Source organism: Microtus ochrogaster, linkage group LG3 (genome assembly GCF_000317375.1).
Source record: "Microtus ochrogaster isolate Prairie Vole_2 linkage group LG3, MicOch1.0, whole genome shotgun sequence".
In the NCBI taxonomy this organism is placed as follows: domain Eukaryota; kingdom Metazoa; phylum Chordata; class Mammalia; order Rodentia; family Cricetidae; genus Microtus; species Microtus ochrogaster.
This window is the reverse complement of record NC_022029.1, coordinates 14,183,156-14,206,897: the sequence shown is the minus strand read 5'-3', so window position 1 is coordinate 14,206,897 and position 23,742 is coordinate 14,183,156. Positions and strand designations below refer to the sequence as shown.

General features: G+C 47.8%; 1 protein-coding gene across 3 annotated transcripts in view; it reads left to right on the top strand.

Moving 5' to 3' along the window:
- The window catches only part of Klhl29 (kelch like family member 29), a 305,091-nt gene that overhangs the window by 71,550 nt on the left and 209,799 nt on the right, over positions 1-23,742 (top strand). For 2 of the 3 annotated variants that reach the window (XM_013351280.2, XM_026786006.1), the window contains exon 2: positions 12,804-12,911. The exons of the other annotated variant lie outside the window; for it this stretch is intronic. The gene's annotated coding sequence lies outside the window, so the exon portion shown is untranslated. The remainder of the gene's footprint in view (positions 1-12,803; positions 12,912-23,742) is intronic. 3 annotated transcript variants of the gene reach the window in all.

Sequence of the window (23,742 nt, the reverse complement as noted above, 5' to 3'; positions counted from 1 at the left end):
TCCTGGCCTCTGGGATGAGACAACAGGAAGACAGACTCTTCCTTTGCTCTCAGAGGCTCCCTGAGGGATTAGCTCTCTTGCCCACACAATAACGTGCTCAGCTAGGGCAGTTCCATGGGCTCCCTTCTCTTCTTACCTTACAACCCTAATGCCCTCCTTCTGCAGCATCTAAGATAACTCTCCAAATGACGCGTTTATCTCACATATCCCAGTTCTGCCTGAGGGGAGAGTCCCTCTGGCCTCCCCACTCTCCCCTCTCTCTTTCTCGAGGATACACACCTCTTTGTGCAGGACCTTGGCAATACCCCGAAGTCTTGGTGTTTGAAGTCATCATCTTGAGAAATGAAAATTCACAATGTTTCTCTGAGTCTGGAAGGTGGCAGGCATAATTTATTTTCCCCGCCTCTTTTCTTAAGCATCACGACTCCATTCAAGTGAAGCAAGATGAATTAATCTAAGCCATATGTAAAGTGCCCAAGATCAATGCCCTCGTTCTGAACGTGTATCCATGTACTCTTAGATAATTTATGTATAATTTTAATAGATTTGTCAACAGCAGCCCTTCCTCATCTAAACAGGCTGCTTGCAGACAGACCACTTAATTTGCTCCTCAATGTTATTTTTCATACATGGTTGCTGCTCGGCCGACAGATCCCAGATGATCCCATTATAAACACATTTGACATGGCCTCTGCCGAGGGGATGGGCATACTCAAGGCCTGCTCCTGTGGCAAGCAGTGCGCCTCCCCCCGCCCCTCCCACACATAACGGTCTGAGAATAGACACCCAGGCCCTAGTCACTACCCATGCACAGACCCGTGCTGAAGAGAGCTGATGTCTGTCACTAGAACGTAAGGAGAGGTCGTTTGCTAGCAGTTCCCACTTCCTGCCTGTCTCTGCATGAGGGTGTTTAACTCATCCTCAAAGCAAGCTAGGGCTGGGGGGTGGAGCGCTGTGCACTGGTCATAGAATGGAACACAGTGAGAAGTATCCTGGCTTCCTCATGTCTTGGTGGACAAGCCTGGGATGCCCCCATAACCTTTTAGAGGGTCCGTTGCCAGACTAAGTCCAGCTTGCCCACAGTGGTCATTTGCTTAGTAATATATTCACCATTACTTCCTTAGGTCCCCCCATTCTCTTGTGATACTTCCTAAATTAATTCCCGAAGAGACAATTGCAATCTAAACCCTTGTTTTGGGGCACGTGTCCCTCTGAGTAGCTCCCTGTTGGTCTTCCAAGCTCTCTGATCCCCTGATGCCCAGATTGGACCAGCATAATGTCTTCCTGGTCCTCATAGCCCAGTGCTCTCCCAGCATCTACCAGTCAGTCTGACCAGCAGATTGGATGGAGGTGGGTCATAAAATGGGAGAGAGGCAAACTGGGCCTGCTTTCAGCTGACATGCCTGTTTGACTCAGGTCAGGCGTCTCTGTCCCAGGCATTAGTTTGGAATGGAGACCAGAAATGGAAGGCGGTAGCTAGGTAATGCCAAGAGTATACTATTTAGGGGGAGAGATGTTCCCCTTCTTCCAAAGACTAATAGGAGAGCTGACTAATTACTTGAGCCATTTCTGTCCCTTGTGGTGACTGCCAGGAGTGCCCAGTGTCCCAACAGGAAGATGCTCTCTGGATGCGGTAATCTTCGACAGGCCCCCTTGTGACAGAAAGTGCCACATCAACTTCTAAATTTTCTCAATGGAGCACGATGTGTGTAATGTGTAATAAAATATAAATAGGCCTTTCAGAAGTATCTATGTGGTTCATTTTATCAACCTTTAGATGCGCTAAAGCCAAGTATGGTTTTATATGAATTCTAGATGGTATGTGGTATTTTTATTTGCTACTTCATTGCTAAATGTTTCCTATAAAACTGAGGAGGAAAAAAAAATACACAGTCCCACATATAAAAGAAGCAGATGGCTAAATGTGGCCGTGGGAAGAAGCAGAGAATAGAGAGCCCCTCCTTGCTAGGGAGGGGCCGAGGTGGAGTAGCGGGAACCTCCTTCACTAGCCATTTGCTTCCACTGTATTGGGAGTAGACTACCAGTGTTCATAAGAATCTACAGGTGTCTTTGTTATTTTTATCCTTTAAATGTACATATAAATGAGTATGTATTATTTATAGATGTCTTTGAATTTAGAAAGATCAAGCTTGAACAGTAATGCAGCAAGGAATATTTGATTTAAGGCTCACTGGGGAGTGGAGAAGGGGCTTTCTGCAGGAAGGCTGTAATGTTATCTAGCCTTGTCTGGAGACTTCTCCTGCTAACTCTTCAGTGGCAGTGCAATTGTGGAAAGATCCTCAGGTGGGAGAAAACACAGAGGCCAAGGACTTGAGAAACCTGAGTTCTCATCCCACCTTTTTTTTTTTTTTTTTTTTTTTTTTTTTTTTTTTTTTTTTTTTTTTTTTTGCTGGCTAGCTGAGCGACCTTGAGTCTGTGGTGCACACTTTCCGGCAGCTGTTTCTGCTGCCCACCTCAGGACACCATCCCCGGCAGTCTGTGGTCTTGAGACCGGATGCCTTCCTGCAGACTGCCCTGGGCTTGGCCTGGCTGCATAGGTACCGCTCTTAGTTTGTACAAGAGCTGTGTGGTTGGCGAGCCATCGTGGGGTGGGTATGCACATGCACATATGTGGGACTGGAGATCAAACCCATGAGCAATCATTGTGCATGCTAAGCCAGCACTCAACCACTGAGCTGCACCCCCAGCCCCACAGTTTTCTGAGAACCATGCAACCCTGCTGCCGCTTACCTGCACATGTTGGTAGACATCAGAGAAACCTAGTCAGCTTTTCGTTCTATTTTCATTTCCTCGGCAGTTTCTACATTGGCCAAGAAAAACAGCCTACTTACAGAAATTCCTGGTAATAACTGCTTTCTGATTGGGTATGGAGAAACATGCCTGTCTGTGGTTTATTTTTTTGAATGGATAATTCATCGTATCTGGATAAAAAAAAATCTCATAATCTCCGTAGACTTTCTTTCACAATTTTGTTTCCTTCGAGAATATAGGAACAGCCTCAGATCCATTCAAGTAAAATAGCTCTTTAATGGCTGAGAAAGCAATGCCTCCCAGACCCATTGGAGGCTTAAAGGGGGAGTTCTCAGCTGCTAGTCTTCAAGGTTTAGACTCCGGGCCCGGATTTTGGTTTACCAGCTGCTGGGGATGGGGTGGGGCCAGAGGCCCAAACTGAATATTAATTAACTCTCAGGACCACTTGATATTTAGTGCTATCATCCCTGGTAGATGGACGAGATGGAGCTGAGTGGAAAAGGAGATGGGGCATATGGCGTTACCTTGGTGCTCATTCGCAGAGCTGAGACGGAGTTCCAGATGCCTTGGGTCAATGGTTCTCAACCTTTCTAACGCAGCGACCCTCATGTTGTGGTGACTCCCCCACCCCCACAACCATCAGATTATTTTCATTACTACTCCGTAACTGTAATATTTCTATTGTTATCGATTGTAATGTAAATATCTGTGTTTTCTGATGATCGCGACCCACAGGTTGAAAACCACTATTTTAGATTCTTTCACATTCTTGCCTGTGGCATAGACTAAGCTAAGCCCCTGCATCAGTGCGTCTGAGACACGAAACTCCGATTATACCATGCGGCCAGCTCCAGACCCTAAGTGTAGAGAAGGACTCAGACCTCTCTGTATGTCTTCAAGGATGAGAAATACATACAGAGCCTGAAGCCCACATGACAATACCTACGAGGCTACTTTCGGCTAACACTCCTCTTTTAAAGCTGTTAAGAAGTCAAGGCCCAGAGAGGCAGGAGACGCTGAGGGATCTCAGCAGTACCAGGCGCAGCTAAACCATTCCAGACCCTGGGAGTGGGCTAGAAGATCACCTAGCCCTACTGTTTCTGATAGTCCCCAGCCCTCCGACATACACAAATGTGTTTCTGCTCCTTTCTGGTGCACTGGCTACATGAGTGATTGGGATACAGACTGCAGGTACCCATAAATAACCAGGCAAGAGTTCTCCCCAAGAAGAGACAGGCCTTAGATGAGAGGGTACCACTGCTTTCATTAGGCCCAGACCTAAAGCATGCTTTTGCTAGGTATGAGCTCCTCTGGGGCTAATGCTGAGTCCCGGCTGGTGGTAATGTATATCTAATATTGGAGCATGGCTGTCCCTCAAAGCTAAGCTGATCTTAGCCAGAGCCCGGAGCCCCTGGAGAACAGGTTAGGGGCCAGCTTGCCTGCCTGTGGGTTGCTTTTCTTCCATGGCTTCCCCCACCCCACCGCCTCCTGGCCTACTGTTTGATTTTATTCCCCAAGACTCTCAGCAAGTCTTGATTAAATGTTACAGCCTGGCCCCAGGAGCTATCAGGGGGAATCCAGGGGAGAAAGTTGTCCACACTTGAGTCCAAACTTTACAGAGACAGCGTCCCCAAGAGCTGCATGGAGCAGGGATGGGCATGATCATCCCACCTGTATACCTAGAGGGGACTGGACAAAGGGGGTGCCATGTTGTCTCTCTACACAAAAAGGAAGGGAGCCCCCACCCACCCTGGTCTGCTTGGTAGAACAGCAGCTGGCCTGCCTGTCCGTGAATTAGGGATGTTGGCGCTGTCCCGCCTCCCAGGGCACTTGAGGCAGTCTAATGAGGCAGAGGAGATGCAGAAACGCTCCAAAACGGCCCACAGTGCCAGGCAAATGTGAGGCGTCATCATGAAAAGCTTAAATTTATGGGTCTGAAGGAGAAGCAACATCTGGGAAGGAATTATGGCAATTTGAAGGGAGGATGTAGGCTTGTTTGTAAGTGCGGAATCTGGAAGCGATGTCTGGGTTGTTTTTTTTTTTTTTACAAACTAATTCGTATTCCAGTCAGAAAACTATGGTGTGACTATCTTCCAGATGTTCGAAAGAAAATTGTGGAAGATGAGTTACATCTTGGAGGCATTTTCTGTCTTTCAATAGGCTTCACTGAGCATCTAGTATATGCCAGGTGTACCCCCTCCGCTGACATCTTTGATGCCACCATGGGAAAGTCAGGATGCAGTAAGTCCCGTCAGCGGGTGCTTACAGTGTCCCCTCACTGTGGAACCTTTAGGAAGCGCAAAGATCCTCCCAAATCTGCCCCAGTGACAGAGACATCTGTATAAACATGTGGTGGGGACCAAGGATGTGTGCCGTCATTGAGTGATATGGTTGGGTTGGATGTAACATCATTAATTGCCGAAGGGTTTGCGGTTTAACGGAGGAAAAAATGGTTTGGGTGAATATGATCTGTAAACTTTATTTCCTGAAGTGCCTCAGTCAAGATTTCTGGTAGTCTTAGGGTAGCATTATAGGGTCCATTCAAGTCAAGAGCACCCTGTTTTCCTTATCTCGACATTCTCTTTTACCCCAGGACAAAGCAGAGACTGAGGGGAGGCTTCATGATGACATTGTGAGGGAGGAGATGACAGGAGATGGGACAGGGAAGAGGCTAATGATGGCAGAGAAGAACTGGGAGTCTGAGATCAGGCCACTGGGAAGAGCCTCTTTGTCTGGACTCCTCAGGGTCCCGGGACCAGGATGATGCTTCTTGCCTGGGAAGCTCTGTGTTAAACCCCAGGATTTAGCACAACCCCTATAGCAGCAACAAGGCCCCCGGGGAGCCTGTTGCTGTGGGACTGGTGTGACTTAGCTTGGGCTGACATCACAGAATGCCAGAGTCTAGGTGGTTTTCCCATTGAAAATGATTCCATGGTCTACAAGGGTACCAGAGAAGCCTCATTGTCCTTCTAGAATGGTGCTCTCCCAGCCTCAAGCTGAAACCCTCCCCCTGTATCCTCATGGGGAAGAAGGGGAGACCTGCTAATGATGCTTCATCTTTAACGAGGGTACCAGTTCAAAGATTCTGTCACCTTGGGACTGTCCCCCTTATAGCCTCAGTTATAACTACTGCAGTTAAGTTCCTACCTTCAAATAGAGTCATGTGAGGTATTAAGGTTTCAACATAGACAGGCTTGGGAGCACACAAATCAGTCTGAATGGTAAGATGAGAAAGGAAGTGGCCGAACTCAAGCACCTGTCAGTTAAGCCAATGATAGCTAATGTGTCTGCTTAGGATTCTGAACAGTGAGTACTCTGTGTGTCACAGAAGAGAGAGGGAGACAGGAATCAGGGTTTTCATGACAGGTAGGTGGCAAAAGTCATGCCCTGAAATAAGGATCTAGGAATAATGTCCTTTGGCAAAACTGTCAGTTCCTGCTCGTCATCGTCCTCATCTTCATGGAGGTAGAGAAGGGCAGAGAAGTTGATCCATGGAGGGGTAAAAAAAATTAGTCCTTGGAGTTGGAGGAGGGTGAAAAAAATCTTACACATCAATGGCCTGTGGCTCCAAAGCGCTCTGACAAAAAAAAAAATCTTACTCTTTAGAACTTAATTCCTCTTATTAGGAAGAATTTAAATGTCATTTAACTCAACTTTTGTCTTGTGGGGCGGAGGACGATAATGAAGAGAGCGAGTGGGGAACGCTGGGTTAATCATCTTACTGATTGCGGAGAACTAGAGAGAGTTGCTCGCTGTTGGCAAGTGTGTGGCAGGCGGAGGAGGGGAACTCTAAAGCAGGGCCAGGTCACCTGGCCCTCCCAGGCTGGTGGGGGGCTGTGGAGTGGGATGGAGATTCACCAGAGACTCACTGAGATGAGTGTGATTCAGTTTTATTCAGTTCGGGATGGTAGTTGTAAGGCAAGCCTAGCACAACTCTCGCCTCCTTATCTCGGATGTCCCTGGTCATCCGGAACAAAGGTGTATAAACATCTAGAGCTCAGTTCCTGGCTTCCTCGTTGACTTCTTGTGTGACTTGAGAGGACTCTTATTAGCCACGAGCCTCTGTTTCCTCATTTGTAAAATGGGAGACAATAAAGGTCACCGTTTCGCAGACTTGTTAGAAAGAGTAAAGGAGAAAATGTGCGTGAGTTCGGTTTTGCAAACCTCAAGCGTCGTGGAAATCGTTATTCTCTTAGCATGGCCTCGGCAGACACAAGCTTGCTTTGACGAACGTATGTCTTCAATAAAGCTTGCCAGACAGGGCCTCACTAGCTGCTGAAAACAGGTAACGGATCTCATCGGTGGCCAACCCTGGACCTTAATGGAAATGGAAAATCTCTGCATGGTGCTGGGTGAACTCTCAGAACGTGTTCTGTCTTTGTGTCTTCACTCTCTGTTTTAAAAGCAGAGCCTGCTGGACCCCTCGGCCCAGTGAACTGTTGTGAACCTAATGGATAAACCGGATGCTTATTTTTGTATTGGCGAGATGCCTGCAGGCTTTGGTGAGCCCATGGTTGATATTATTAATGGATGGCCTTTTCTTCTGTCTTCCTGAAAGAAAGCAAGTATGAATGAGTGTTCCCTCTACGGGATGTGTTTTGAGTGGATGTCTGAGCCTGATGCCAAGGCTGCTGGGGAACCCTGCATCCAGGCTGATAGGAGGAGGGATTGCAGCTAGGTTTCTCCTTTCAGCCTATGGCCTCCAGCTCCTTTCTTCTGCTTTCCAAGAAAGACTGAAGCTCTGTAACCTAGCCAGCTGAGGGGTGCTGGACTGCTGAGTGCTAGAACCATAATTGGGGTGTATGGTCAAGAGTCAGGCATAGCTGCTTTCTGATCCTGTATCAAACAGGAGAGTCCCTAATTGGTTTTTCTTCTCTGCAAGTAGTTTCTCTTTGAAAAACTGGTGTCTTTTATAGAGACGTCAGGACTCCTAGGGCCCTTGTTTATAATTCTCTTGGCTATCAGCTTGGTTCGTGTTAGGAATCATCTGGACCTAACAGATTTTGAGTTGAAATGGTTCTCTGAGTTCGATTGTGAAATCTCCCATCATTTAACCCAAACAGCCCATTCTGGGTTCTTGTTTTCATGGTGGTCTTTGTCACGTCAAAGTCAATCTTATCTGGTAAGTCCCCTGGGAAGGTAAAGGTTGTAGATTCCATTTACAAGCCGTGACGTTTCCTGGTGGATTTTAAAAATAAAATTTTGCTTTTTAATGTTATTTTCCTTAAGATAGTAAGTTGCCCTTTGGTAAGTCAATGGAAAAGAAGGGATCAGTTCGACTTGAGGTAACCAAGGCCGGGTCCCTAAGTCAGGTATTGTTATCTCACCTGACGCCCCAGAGTCGTTCCCAGTTCCCTGTGCCTTCTCAGATTCCACCCTGAGATGTTTTCCCAGGCCATGATCTTCAGAAACTGAAAACTATGCAAAGTTATTATGGGATCAAAATTATCACTAGAGCCAGGGGTGTTGATGCATGCTCTTAAATTTAGCACTTAGGAAACAGAGACAGGAGGATCTCCATGAGTTTGAGGTCAATCAGGTCTACATAGCAAGCTCTAGGAAAGGTATAGAGAGAGACCCTGTCTCACAACAACAACAACAACACAACAACAATAAAAGTATTTCTAGAAAAAAGTTATTCATAACTATTGACTTTTTAAAATTAAAATATGATCACCTTGTTTCCCTCCTTCCTTTTCTTCCCTCTACTTCTTCTCATGTACCATCCACCCTACTCCAGCTCAACATCAAGGACTCTTTCGACTCTCTCTCTCTCTCTCTCTCTCTCTCTCTCTCTCTCTCTCACACACACACACACACACACTCACTCTCTTTCTCTCTCTTTCCCTCTCTCTTACACACACACACACATGTAAGCACACACATGTGCACAAAATGCCTAAATGTATAAATGTAACATACTCCATCCATTTAGTATTACTTACAGGTATGTGATTTCAGGACTGACCACTTGATGCTAGATACCCAGTAAGGGGGCTCATACCTGGAAAAGACTTTCTCCTGCTCTTAGCATTCCTTCGTTGCCTGTAGTTCTTTATCCGTGGGTGGCGTTCTGTGAGATTTTCCACTTTCGAGTTAGCATGTCTGTCATTATTGTCATTGTTCAACCATATGGCTGTCATTAAGCGGCCATATTGTTGAGGTGTCATGAATGAAGCTTCCCTGTCATTTCTAGGAGACAACTCAGAGCAGACTTCCTCCTCCTCATAATGGTCCTGCCTCCTCTTCTGTAAAGGCCCCCAAATCTTAGGCTCAGGCGTTGTGTTGTAGATGTGTTGGTTGGGGCTGGTACCCCACACTTACTGGTTCTCTGCATTTTAACCAATTGCGATTTTCTGTAATGATCTCCATCTATTGCAATGAAAAGTTTCTTTGATGGGGGTGAGAGCTATACCTGTCTGTTGGCCTAAAGATAAATATTTAGAATGCAGCTAGGAACGATGCTCGTTTAGTAAGTAAGGTAGCTGCAGTAGGTTCTTTTCTGAGCTCCCTGACCTTACTACCCCAGGTTAGTTGGCTAGATTTCTCATATCAGGCATGATTTCCCTCTTGTTAAGCACTGTTGGTTAGCGCCGAGATATGAACACCACTATCACACTCTCAGGGCAGCTGTGCCATGCTGGCTTTAATTGTGCTTCACTGGCACTGTGGTTCATTCTGATCATTGAAACAAGGTTTCTGATCATTTAAAAATCATTCTCTACGCCAAGTAGCTCATTAAGGCAGAATGTGAATGGGTGAGCAGGTGTCAGCTAAGAAGAGAAGATGACGAGTCATGATCTATTGTGTACTGCTATGGCGTGGGTACCAAGGACCTAAGATTCAAGTGTTAAGATAATAGCCTCTATCTGTTCTCAGCCCCAGATCTGAGTGTAAGGAATAGAGGTTGGGTGGGACAAAAAATCAGCAAGAAAGGAATGCTATTACTAAATAGATAAACCACTAAGACATAGAATAAAGCCAGATGTGAGCTAAGAACAGCTAAAAACCCCTTAGGAAGAGCACCTGGTGAGTTGGTTAAAGCATCGTAACTTGGGAGCTCCTTGCTTGGGACATGGAATGACTGGTGGCACTATTGAGCTTGTGATACTGAAGAGGGGACAATGCTGAGGACTCATAGAAGGGCTCAATAAACCATGTTCTCTAGTTTGAGAAATAAGAAGTGGGGTCTTAGGAATTAAGTAAGTTGCCCAGTATCACAAAACCATGTGGTTATAGAAAAATTGCTGTTGTAAAGTCATGTGTTTACAATCCCAAAGAACCTAGACAACAATGAGGATGCTAAGAGAGACATACATGGATCTAATCTACATGGGAAGTAGAAAAAGACAAGATCTCCTGTGTCAATTTAGAGCATGGGGACCTTGGGAGAGGGTTAAAGGGTAGGGGAGAGGCAGGGAGGGGAACAGAGAAAAATGTAGAGCTCAATAAAAATCAATAAAAAAAATATGCAAAAAACACTATTGAAATGGAAAAAAAAAAGTCATGTGTTTAATCCTCTCCAAAAGGAACAAATAGGTTCAAATGTATCATTTGAAGAGAGTCAAATAAAAGAACAAATCACAAAAGCATAAGTGCAGTAGAGAAATCCCACAATAGCACAATATCACAGCGTTCATAATGAGCATAGAGGTAATTACTGCCTATAAGTTGCAGGGGGCAAGAGGAGGCAGCTATTACTGGAACCTAAAGGGGGAGGGATGTCCTCTCCCTCAGCCGGTGCTGTCACTTTCTCCCGAGGAACACAGCCAGCACTTGAAGATGCAACAGGGCCCAACCCATACTCAAGCTCCTACTCATGCCCACGTAGGCTGACCCTAACCAGATGTCAGAACCGTAGTGATGCCCCACATAGATCAGCTGTGTGTCTAAGGACACAGAGCAGACGTTAGGGTAGGAAGCTGACCCGGATGAACAGAATGTTACGAGCATGCTAGCTAACGGGTCACTTCCTATCAGGGGAAGAACCTGGCTTTTGCATGTGGGTTATTCCATTCAGAACTCTCACAGCGATGGCCCCTAGAAGTGGTGCGTAACACAAAAGAGTAGGAACGCAAGGCTGTCGTTGTAAGTCACAGATAGGTCTGTACTCCCTCCCCACTACTGTCCCTTCAGCCTCCTCTCTGCCCTATGCTGTATTCATTTGGGTACAATTTAGAACATGGGTGTCGTCTGGCTGGAGAGACTTGAACTACCTGGGCGGAGGAAGAGAATAGCAGATAACCTCACACGGATTTCTGAAAGATTTTTCACAGATGTCTGGTAGCAAGGATCCTCATGCTTTTGATCGGCAGTCTTTGACAGTGGCCTACAAGTCCCTCTGCACACTAAGTGCCCTCCACTCGAGCTTCTGCTGCTGCTGGAATGTCCCAGCTCCAGCCACAGAAACTTTCTCATTGCTCTTAAAGTGATGTCCCAATCCCCAAGACACTTCACAGTGCTTCGCCCCTCTGCCCTAGACTCCTGTGACCCATGTCCCATTCCCTTCTAATATGTCCACAAATGTCACCCCCAATGACGCTGACCTCACACATTCTATTGAAATTGTACAGCATCCTCTCCCAACATGTTCTACTCACAAATAGTACTCACCTTCTTCTAAAACAGTTTTCACCTAGTAGGTTCATTGTTTGTTTCTACCCATTAGACCATGGACCTCATGAGGGGAGTGATACTTTTGTTTTGTTCATTCATGCATTTCCATTGCCTAGAAAATGGCCTTATTTGGCTTCGGGCACTCAATAGTCATTGAATGAATTGAAAAAATAGTGAATGAATGAATGAATGAGGTTCTTGAGAACCTAAAATCAGTGTGACCACTGTCTTCTAGACCCCTCTTCACCAAAACTTATCTGCTCAGGATCTTTCCCAGAAATTCATTGATCTTCCAATCACCATCGCTGCCAATACCTTGTGGCTGGAGTGATCAATGTCTCCGCATGCGTCACACTGGCTTGGTGGAGGAAATGTATTCACGACTTTGGCTCAGTGTCAGAATTAAATGGTGACCTTGGCTCACTTTGCCTCCCCACATAGGTTATTGCTTAATCATAAAGGGAACACTCTGTCCTTGGGAAAAGTAATATTTCTGCCACCTTCAGCTTTCAAATGGCCATTTGATATGGCTCACGGGTGTCCCTGTCAGAAGCAGCTGAAAAAGCTTAGGTAGAGAGGATCAGCAAATGGCCTGTCGTGTCGTCAGAAGCTGGCCATGAGGTGGGATTCGTTTACAATAACTTATTTACCTGTCCAAATCCTTCATACCGCATTAAAGCTTTCTCCGGCTAGCCAGGACCCTGGAGTGCTAAGAGAAAAAAAGGAAAATCAATTGATAATGATATATTCCATTAAAAAAATGTATTGATTCCCAGGTAATGACAGTCCTGCACTTTTGTAGGGAGGATGCCATTGCCCGTCATGGCGATGGCTTTCTCATACATTACGTTTGAAAGAGTGCACAAGGAATCACGCTGCCTTCCCATAATAGATAGCCTCTTCCTAGTAGGCATTAAATCTATATTTAAAACATTTCTCTCCAAGGATTCCATTCTTCACCTCCTCAAGGTTCTCTTCCCCATTGTCTAAAAGAAGTAATGATTTGTTATTGTAATTCTGGAGTTTATGACCTTTTTGGCATTAAAGACCAGAATTTCTTGGGGACTTTTCCTTCTGAAACTGCTCTGGGTGGATTAGGTGGGAAACAGTGGCATCGTTCTTACTCCTGTTCCGTGGTATTGGTTCAGTGATGGTGATTAGGGGAGCCTGTGTGGAGGATGCGAGGCCACTGCTCACTGTACCCCATCATCTGGGTGTGCTATGGCAGATTTTGGTACCCTTGTTTGAGGGGGTCCACGAGAGGATGGTCAACATCAAGGAAAACCTTGAGGCAGAGACATTCATTGAGGATGGGGGTCCTTTAAGGTACTGGAACTCAAAATCAATAGTTCACACAAAGGGATGGTCGTTCCCCACCCCAACCCCATTCTTTTCCCTCCTCTCTCTCTCTCCAGACTGTCTGGCTCCCTCATTATGCCCATGCTCTGCTAAGTGCTGGTGGTCGTCGAAGCTTTTGCATCCTGGGGACGAATCCTGAGCTCACCAGAGACGGACGGCGCAAGGTAGGTCTCTGCGTCACAAACCTGCAGTAAGGGGGACAGCCTGCCTGGACAAAGCTGACCGGAGGCTGGGCAAGAGGGAAATGGTACTGCTGGTCCCTTACTTGACGGCCAATGAGAGTTTGACCACAGGTGTCTGACCTCAATCTTGAGCGTCTGTAGGGAGTTAGATCTGGGGATGACCAGCAGCGACATGACCTTGAAGTATCTAAAACTGTTATTGTTCTTTTTGGAGTTTAAAAAATTTCAAATCTTACAGTTCAGGATTTTTGTTACTACAATTTATGATCAGAAAAATATTATGTGTTTTAAGAGAATACCTGTCAGGGCTGAGGGGATCGCTCGGTGGTAGAAGGAGTTCTTACCATACCCAGGCCCAATTCAACCTCCAACACCAAAACAACCCATATATGTACATATGTGCAGATACGCATAGAAAGAAACCCAAAATCATATAAATCGTGTAATTCTATAGAGATAAAAATCCTGGTATCTTTCCCCATATGCATACATACAATGGGCACATAGGTCTGCATGCATACATATGTGGGATCACACTCTACCTACTACTACTTGGTAAATGCTGTTTTGACTCAACTCAGTGTTAAGGCAGCATTTTATCTCAGTGATTAGAAATCTGTATCATTGTCTATCAAAGCTTCCTCTTTTAGGTATTATATACATATACATAACCTACTTAATGCCCTAGAGGTGGACTTTCAGGATATTTTGAATCATCCACTGTAGCCAGTACCACAAAATACGTTTCTGAGAATGTACTTTGTATAGCTATTTATTTCCTGATGTTAAATTTAGAGAGATCTGGCCTTACATTTAGATTCAGGCCTGTCAATCCAGTTGCGAGTGGGGGTGGTGGTGAGGGGCAAGTTGTGGCCTACCTGATGACATCATAGATCTTAGGACAAGCAACTGCAGCACTGTTCTGTCCCCTGCCAGCGAGCCAGGCACCGCATGCCGGCCACCGTGATGAGGCTGCAGCTCGACTCGCCAACACTCACACAGTTGCTACCACTAAAGGGGAAGACCTTAGCCCCCGATGGAGCAGGCTGAGGGTGGGGTGGGAGGGCAGGGTTTCAGGATAGCTAGGACTTAGCTGGTCTTGCCCTATGTTCTTAAGCACTGATAGTCAGGAGGCTTATGCCTGGGACCAGCAGATGCTCTAAACTTAGCTTAGAACATCAGGCTGACCTGGGTTCCTTCCATGTCGGGATTCTCTGTGGGTCAGAGAGCCTTGTCTTTGGACTCAGTGACAGTGCCGTTAAAGATAGCATATTATTCCAGGATTCTTCACAGACACAGAGAAAAAACACTGTGCTTCTAGGATCCCAGGTTATAGGTAGCAGAGACTGTAATTAGGAGGTTAGAAAAGGGCACAGGCTGGGCCTGGATTAGATGCCACCGTGAAGGCACCCACTACCCAACTATGCCTGGGCAGCTACTCCCCAGCAATAAAGAAGGCAGGGCACAGAGGAAGGCTAATGGGCTCCTGCACAGAGAGCTGGTGGGCTGTTGGCATGAACCTGACAGCCCCTCTGGCTGGGGACTGGGTTGGAGAGACTGTCTTGTCCATTGTCTTGTGAGATGCTTGACTTCAGTGGCTGTTGCTTGGGGGCCATCTCCTTCCCAGCAAACAGAGGGTATAAAGAAGAAATTTGAGGGTGTGCTTCACCGAAAGACAGCTTTCATTTGGGTGACTCTGCCCTGCTGTGTGCCAGGAAGCAAGGGACCGAGGAAGGCCTGAAGGAGTGAGTTTTGGTTCCTTAAATGATTATGCTGAATTTGATTCTTCTTATTCCCTGATGCCGTCACAGGTCTGGGATCATGGAACTCGGGTTAGTCCCAGCTTGGGGTAGTCATACTAGATTCAGACTGGGGGAGGAGGTTGATTTGACAGTTCTCACTAGACAAAGCAGACAAAGTGCCCCTTTTGAGGGATTCAGTGTCTGCCTGCCCCAAATGGGTGTCTCTGTAGTGGATCTTTGTCTGGCCTACCACTGGCCAGTTCCTGAGGGGGAGGAACTGTCTCTAAGGCAATTCTGAATTCCACCTGTGTACATCCCACCAGCACAAACTCAGAACCCATCCAGGGCTGTCGCTGTGAGTTCCCACCATATATGGGCCCAACATCAGATATGCTCTTTCTCTGTGGTCAGGATACCTGCTAATATCCCCAGAGGATAAGAAAAAAAAAAATGCTGAATCCCGCTATGGCCCCTATTGGCCAGTAGAAACACTCCTGGACCAGGCGACTGGGTCCTGGTACAAAACAGGCTGATTCAGGAACAGTGCTTGGAGAGCTGCTGCCTTCTCTCTGAAACTGGACGGAAACCACCCAAGTAATAAGAAGGGTCCAAGAAGCGATGGGAGAGAAGGCTGGCATTTGTGCCGCTGGGGTGGCGAGCTGGAGACCCGAGTCTGTGCAGAACTGGAGATTTGGTTAAGAATAGTAGGGACAGACCTCTGAGCTCTGGAGCAGGTGCCAGTGCCAGTCTTCCTTGGCACTGAGGCCAGGTCTACGCTATATCCCTTGTCTTTGTCACTGGGACTGTGGAACCCAATCTCTTGCAGTCTTTCTCACCCCCCTCCGCCCGCCTCCCCACCACTGGCAAGAAAAATGCCCTACACGTTCTGTATCCTCAAGATCATAACACACGCCTCCAGAGCGAATGTGCTGTTGGTGTGAGGGCCCCGGGCGTCTGCACTCACTGTGGCTTCACTGTCCCTAAATCAGCTGTGCACGCGCCCTTCCGCCACACTCTAGCCCTTGCCAGCCTCCTCTCTCTTCTCTGCGGAGCCTCATTTGCATGAGGCATCCAGTTCCTCTTCCTCTGCACTGGCTGCTTGTCCATCTCTGTTAGATCTCCTGGCCCCTACCCCAGGGATGGGCCGCGAAGACATCTCCGTGGTGCTGTGTCCACCACATTTTCTCAGCCATTCCCTCGTGTTCTTGCTGCCTCTCCTGGCCCATTTTGGAGACATCCATAGCCACCTCCCCTCCTAGACGTCTGAGCCCCTTGAGAAGGCAGGGTGCTCACGACCACCATCTGGACACAATTCCTCATCATGGCCTTAGCTGGCCCTGACTCTGGATGGCATGTTCTTGCATGTTCTCTTTCTAGAGCTTCCATGCCTTTCCATCAAAAGTTTCCCCAGGACCTCAATGAGGTCCCTGCTGTTTTTACAGAGTCATACAACCTTGCCCTCCCTGGCTCAGGGAGCAGCAGATCTCTGGCTCCTCTTCCCCCCATTCGCTACGGCAGTGAGTGTTTCTCAACCTTCCTAAAGCTACCACCCTTTAGTACAGTTCCTCATGTTTTGGTGACCCCCTCCACCATAAAATTATTTTGTTACTACTTTTTAACACTAATTTTGCTACCGTTACAAATCGTAATGTGAATATCTGATCTGCAGGTTATCTGATAAGTTACTCCAAGGGGTCACGACCCATGGGTTGAGAACCACTGCCCTAAGGTTTTTTTCCTCCTGGTTTTCTCTCTCTCTCTAGTGCCTTCTGTTCTTTCTACCTCAGCTGTGCCGCGGACTTGACACCCAGCTGGGGTCTCTATCTCTGCTTGCTAGTTATTTGTCAGACTCCTTGAGTTAAGCCTGTCGAAGATAACGTCCCTTTGCTCCTGTCTCCTGTGGGTCTTTCTGGGGACTCCTCGGCACTCCGCATTCCCTGGCTGTGTCTGTATCCTCTGCACTAGGGCCCCGCCTTCTTTCTCTTGCCATTCTAGAGTACAGGGTCTGTCCTTTGCTCCACAGGCCCAGCACAGGGCCCGGCCGGTATGTGAGTGTAGAGATCATGCCAGACACTACAGAACCACATAGCCTGAGGGCATGAGGGGACAGGCTATGAGGGAACGCTGAAGGAAAGGGTCAGTTGTGCCACTTGGCCAGCATCGGCGAGCCTCAGGGCCCAGTGTTATGGCCCAGACAGCTTTAGCAATCTTGAGGCCTGGGTCTGTCCACCAGGGGTTCTAATTGAATTGTTCTTACTAAATGGGTCTCTAGCTTGAGCTGCTGTTCCCAATTTAAACTGCCATCTACTACCTGGACCATCAGAAGGCGGAAGAGACCCGGTGGGGAACCAGAGAGCTCGGAGCCTCTGTGTGCATAGGAATTCCTCTTAGATGGTGACAGGCAGGGTGAAGGAGCACATCCCAGTTCCTTCTGCCTTCAAAACCTCGTTTGTCACTTAGGCTATAAATAGCTTCTCCGGGAACCTCAGGTTTTGTTTCTGTGTCCACGTTTGACTTTCTAAGTGCCCTTCCTTAGCTTATAGGCATCCTTGCCAGTGGCCAAGACTGCTGGGAACAGTTGGGAGTTTGTCCACTTTGTGAAAACGACTCTGGGCAAGCCCAACCTGGACTCTGTGGGGTGCCTAGGATGGAACACTTTTTTTTTTCAAAATTTGGGGGAAAAAAAGACTAGGCTCCGAATAGTCTTGCCAGCATTGCTCTGGTAAAGGACCAGGTGTGTGTATTTTTGAGTGGCTTTACTCTTAAATTTGTGGATCTTCATCCGCTATAGGTGATTTCCCCAAAATTAAAAACTATTCAAAAGTGGGTTTTAATCCATTTTGGTAGTGTATGCCTATAAACCCCCAGTGCAAAGGAGGCAGAGGATCTTGAGTTGGAAGTCAGTCTGGGCTGCATCTCTGGATACTGTCTCATTAAAACAAATAAAATATTCTTTTCCACTTTTATCATCCTGAATTTCTCTCCACTCTCTCCCCTGTAACCTCTGCCTGGCACAGACAGTGCCAGAGGCAGTAGAGGCTGCAGGATGCACACTCAGAACACTGGGAAGCGGAGGTTGCCACGGTTCTCTTTCCTGAGTTCCTTGAAGGCCTCGTTGGCAGCCACACTGTGTATGACTCCCTATCTGCTCTCCAGATCGCTTCAACCAATGCTCCGTCCTTAATGAGCTTTCCTGCAGGGAGGCCAGCAACCAAGCGTGCTGTTATAACATGTGCAGGATGCAACAAGAACCCACCCCAAGTGCTATGGGAGAACATGCTTAACAAATGTTTCTAAAGCAGGTTCTGTAGTGCTGGGTCCCATGCTAAGCCCTGGGAATGAGGCAGGAAGAATGCGGGAAGAATCCCCGACCCAAAGCTTACATTGGAAGCAGACATGCCATCACAGCACGGAGACCATGATGCTTGCTTTCTGTATCCTCTGATCTAGGCCACTCGGAAGCTCATCCATTACAGCTGCCAGTTGGTATTTTTACTCTCGCTTATAAGCAAGTTGGATGCGGAGAGGATGGAGATGTTTAAGCCTCATTCACAGAGCATAAGCTTGCCTCCCCACCCATGTAAGACAGAAGCAGCCTAGCAACTCTCATGGGCCTTTCCTTTGATTTGTAGCAACTCATTTAGATAAAAGCATCTGGTTCGTAAGGTAGCAACAGCAACAACAAAAAAAAAAGAGAGAGAGAGAGAGAGAGAGAGAGAGAGAGAGAGAAATCATTAAAAGCCTATTTCTGCTTTTACAAAGTAAACTAATGACAGCACAGAGGTAACAATTAACCCACCCCTGCCCCTTCCCCTCCGGTACCCAGGCAGATGCTGACCGTGGGAAACAAAATCAGAACACAGAGAAATTCTTCAGAAGGGCTCTCCTGGAGCTCAGCACTTGGGGATGTGCGTGCATGAGGCAGCCCAGCAGCTCCGGAGCCCCACCCTCCCGTTAGCACATAGAGTGGTGCCCTGCCTCTCCATCCCAGAATAAATAGTGTGATTATTTATTTAGCACCAGTTCTGAGGCTTTCTACCATGCATTTGGAGTGCCCTGCCATCTTCCGTAGGCACGCACATAGGTGCAGCTCCTGACACATTTAGAGCCAAGGAGAGAACTCTGCCTCGTGCCTGCCAGCCACTGATGGCTTTTGCTCCAGTCCTGACTCCTGGGCTAATGTACTCCTTGAAGCACTTTGTCCTCTTAAACCCAAGTATCTCATCTTTCCTAGCAGAGTGCTTCTTGTGAAAACTCCTTCCTTTCTTGATGCAGGGGCACTCCCTGCACCCGTTCAGCCCTCGGCTCTTCTCCGTGCTGCTGTTTGCTGGGTACCTGGCTCCTCATCTAGTTGCCGGCCCGCTATAGGCATTTGAGGGTAACGCTGCCGAGCTGAGCCAGAGCCCATGCACCGGGAAAAACTGATTCTAGACATGCTCACCAGTACTGGGCCCTGGGCCCATCGCGTTACAGAACCCTCTTGAGGGCGGTGGCTGGAACTCCATCTTGGGGACACTGCCAGGGGTGTGGCACAAAGAAGACTTGGAAAGATGGTTCATGGTTTAGGAGTTAGGAAGGTCTCCCCAAAGTGTGCTGTAACCCAGGATCTCAGGATACATACACACCCCATTTAGAAATGTGTGTTCTACAGTCCAGCATCCGTCCGTTCTGTCGTTGAAGATTCATTTGTAGTGAGCTGCAGAAGGTAGGAGCGTAGCTGTCAGTCCTAGACTGCCTGGATTCAAAGGCCAGCATTGCCCCCTCTCCCAACATAGTGTGTAACCTCCGAGCCTCCATTACCTCAGCTGTAAGTAGGGGGCTCTGAAAGTGTCTACTTCATGGGTATATGTAAGGATTACAAGATGTGATGTGACATTATAAAGTAGCGTCTGGACTAGCGCCTAAAGTATGGCACTATATAGGGATTTGCCGTTAGTCTACGGGGCAAGGGCAGAGCATGGGGGCCTAACTCCTGCTCTCTTCAGGACCAAAATCCCTTCACAGAGGTGTCCTGGATGTATCATCACGTTCATCATCCTGCCGCCGTGTCATCTGGCGACCTCTGTGTCTAGGAGGTAAAGGTGGCCCTCCTCCACACACGGGGACACCAAACAGTTGCCATCCCCCATGGAAGCGCATCCCTCCCCACTGATTGGAGCCCATTTTCTCTACCTGTGTCATGAGCGGTTGGAGTCACTGGCTCCCCAGGGGCTTGTCAGGTTCTGTCCCTAGGAGTGATGACACTGGTTATGCCCCCATGAGAGCTTCTGGGACTCTGCCACAATTAGCACTGTGGCTTTAGAAGATATGTCAGCATGTCCTCGGGGGCTTCTCTCATTAACAATTATGAAGTCATTATCTGGTAAATAATTCATAACCTGAGAGATGGAATAAGCTGCCAATAAACAATAATCCTTTTTAAAGAGGCTTGCCAGGGCGGGGGTGTGGCCACGAGGAGGTTCTCTCCCTAAGGGCACTTACTTCCCTGCCCACCTCCACAGTGTCTTTCCTGTCCCCAAGAATCCTGCTCAGACCTGCCCCCCCTTTTGAAATCACCCTTTGCTACCCACCCAAAGGTGTCCCCTGCCTCTGAGCTCAGGCAGGAGACAGTCTCTGGCGAAAGGGTGCTACATGTGAACACCCCATCCCTCCACCAACTCCATCCGTGTCCGTCCTGCCATGCTCTTTACAGAGGGATAAACTGAGGTTGGGGTGAGGTGTTAAGTCACTTGTCAGCCATTTTATCAGAACCTTGTTCTGGATCCAGGCTTACATGACATGAGAGCTGTCAGGACTGGCCAGAGTGTCCCATGCCCTCCGATGACCCTCACTCTCTATCCCTTGGCTCCCTGTGACCTGAGACTCCCCAGTGAGAGAGTGAGCATGGGAAGCCCGTCTCCCCCTCCCGCCCCCTGACTGGGTTGGATTCCAAGAGGTACCTAGTCAGGCATATTAGTGGTATTTGGAGGCCAAACCAGAACACCATGGAGGAGGTGGGAGGGGATTTCTTCAGGACACAAGACTGGAATGTTCATGTTCTAACATGCATGTTGATTTCTACCCACTGGGCAGAGACAACCTCTGGCTGTGCTCAGGGCGAAGAGTACATATGTGTACATGCATACATACATATATGTGTATATACACACATATACATACACATACATATGTATACACATATATGTATACACATATAAAATACATACATATATGTGTATAACATACATATACATACATATATGTGTATGCACACATGTATGCATATACGCATACATATATGCATGCATATATGTATACACACATATGTGTGTGTGATCTATAGTGTACCATATACCTTAGTTCTAGCTGTGATTGCTGATTAGAACCAGGTTAGTTCTATGAAAAGTGCCCCTCCCCTGCCTGATCCATCATCCTACCCACAGAGCTGGCTCCACCCTGTATCTTCAGGGCCACTTCAAAGATCTGCCAAAGACCCTCAGGGTTCTGCCCTCACTGCTAATAGATCCCTTCTTCCTCGTCCTGGATGATGGTGCAGTGGACAGGATCCTTCCCAAGGCCTGAACTTATGAAACATTCTCTCCAGGCTTCTCGAGCAGCAGGCATCTTGAGCTGTTTGCTCCAAGGAACAGGGTGGGATGATGGATATATAATTGCTACCCGTCTGGAATGCTGCACAGACCTCTGAAGGCAGGCTCTGTGGTAAAGGTGGGCACGGTGGTTTTTAGACTCACTTCATTCTCAATAGCTGCACTAACCAGCCCCGTGTGAGGTCCCTCCTGACCTTTGAACCTCTCCTCCTGCAGCCAGTAGGGTGGGTGGTTAGGACTGAGCAGCATGAAGGCAAATAAACCACTTGCTTCTTTCTAAAAGAGCCTAAAGCAGCTGGAGCCCCTTACTCCTCCTCCCACCCCTTTACCCCAACCTTTGGATTGTGTTGCCTCTCAGGAGGTGCTGGTCCTGACCTGATGATCAGGCTACCACAATGGCATATCCCCTGCCTGCTGCTGAGCCCCTTGCTTTCAGGATGGGGGTGTAAGTTCTACGCTGGACATCTTCTGCCTCTCCATGACCTATTCCAATTGCCTGTAATTTTCCACCATGAGTGTCCTAGAAAGGAAGCTACCACCTTCATTCCTGGGGCCTGGAAAGGCTGGACCCAGCTCCCAGCCAGGAAAGAGCATCCAACACCAACAACTCTCCCTCCCCCGATTTTTCCTTGGTTCTAGAAAAGAATTCAAGGGACACAGAGGGACCCATTAAGACATCATAAATCAAAAATAGGAGTGAGAACAACCGTAAGAGAGGAAACGGAGCAGAGAGTGTCACCTACGTGAAACCACATCTAAAATTCCCACTCGTGGGCTACGGGCTGCCGCAAACCTGCCTCTCAGCCTCCTTTGGAATAGCCTGGGAGTAAATGTGAAACCATCTGCCTGCTTCTTGCCGTACGGAAGAGAGAGTGGATCTCCAAAACTGTGTGCGCAGAGGCTTGCTCCAGGCTAGCACTTCCTCTCTTTCTCCAGCTCAGTGGGTTCTGTGGAGGCTAGGGAATTCTCACTCCAGCCCACTGTGACAGAACTTGGTGTGCCTCGGCTGTGGCTAGATGGACAAGGAAGGGAACTATATTGCAGATAGGGCCAAGGACACTGTTCAGCCCCAGTAGTAGGAATGAGAGGAACTGACTTTTGTTGCCAGGCAAAGGGCATGGCATTCCTCTAGGATACAACAGAGAGGGCAACTCAAGAACCCCCGGGGATGGATGCTCAGTGACAGACATGTTCACATCCAACATGTCTTTGGTTCTCAGTGAGGGATTCTCTGGGCTGCTCAGTGGTGCTCTTGGAGGAGAAGCCTGTTCAGAGGCGGACTTGTTAGCCAACCATCTTTTTCCTCCATCTCCAGCAAGCCCTGGGGATGGGTTTTCTCTGACACTGAAGCCTCGGCCCAGAGATCTCCAGGGAAAGAAATTCCATCAGCTCCCAAAGTCCCATTCCGGTGACTCCTGCAGGGTTTTCTTTTATCTGACCTAAATCTCCCTTGCTGCAATTTAAGCCCATTTTCCCTTGTTTTGTTTTGAGTGGAAATAGAGAACAGCTCGTCTCCAGATGCCTCTGAAGGCAGGGTGAATCAGAAGCCCTGTATCTCCTGCCACACTGAAGTGTGTTCGGAATCCTGTCCTGTTGGATTGATCTCCGAGGCAGCCTCCAGAGAGAAGCGCATTTGCATTAATGATAAGGTCTCCTTTTGGCGGGGTGCAGGGGGTATAGGGGTGAGTGTAGCAGGGTGTGGCTCCCATGGAGCCAGGAAAATGGACATGTGACCAGAGCAGCTTAGTGGAAAAGTGACTCTGACCAAACAGCCAGGTATTCAACAGGAGAGGTGTCCTCGGAGGGGATGCCAAGTTCTAGAGGAGACAGAGGAGTGGGGTGCCACGAGAATCTTGCCAACTCCGGGTCACAGGCTTAGTTTGAGAAGACAGCGCTCTGGGTTGTAGTTCCCTGTTTCTAGTGCTTAGGTGGGTTCTCCCAGCTCTCCACAGCTGACGCACGCCCCCAGCTCTGTGTATCACAGATCACACATACGTTCACTTGACGTCTGTGGAAACGGGGTGCCTCTGGCAAGGAGACCATGCAGGTGTGTGTTTTCTTCTGGCTACCTCTCCAATGAGGCTTCTGCTGACTGCCTGGACTACTCAGTTTCTGTCTTGGTTTTTCTGTCTTTCTTTCTGTCTTTTGTCTATCTTTTTTTTTTCTTTTTCTTGTCTGTTTTTTTTTTTCTCTCTTCTGGGAATAAATAACCTCCACTTGTGTGGACTAAAGATTAGCTATTTTGTAGGCCACTGAAGCCAGTTCCTAGAAGAGCTGGATCATAGTATGTTTGTTTCCTCGATTGGTAAGCAGTAGGTCACACACACAGAGGCTCCGTCTACAAAGCCATGATGCTGAGTAGCCCTGGCAGCACTCAGACAGCTCATAACAAATGCAAGGGAAGAATTTTACGTTTTCCTAGGCCAATGGAATTAAAAACCTCCCTCCTCTATGGGAGAAAAGGGGAGAAACTGAATCCTTTTT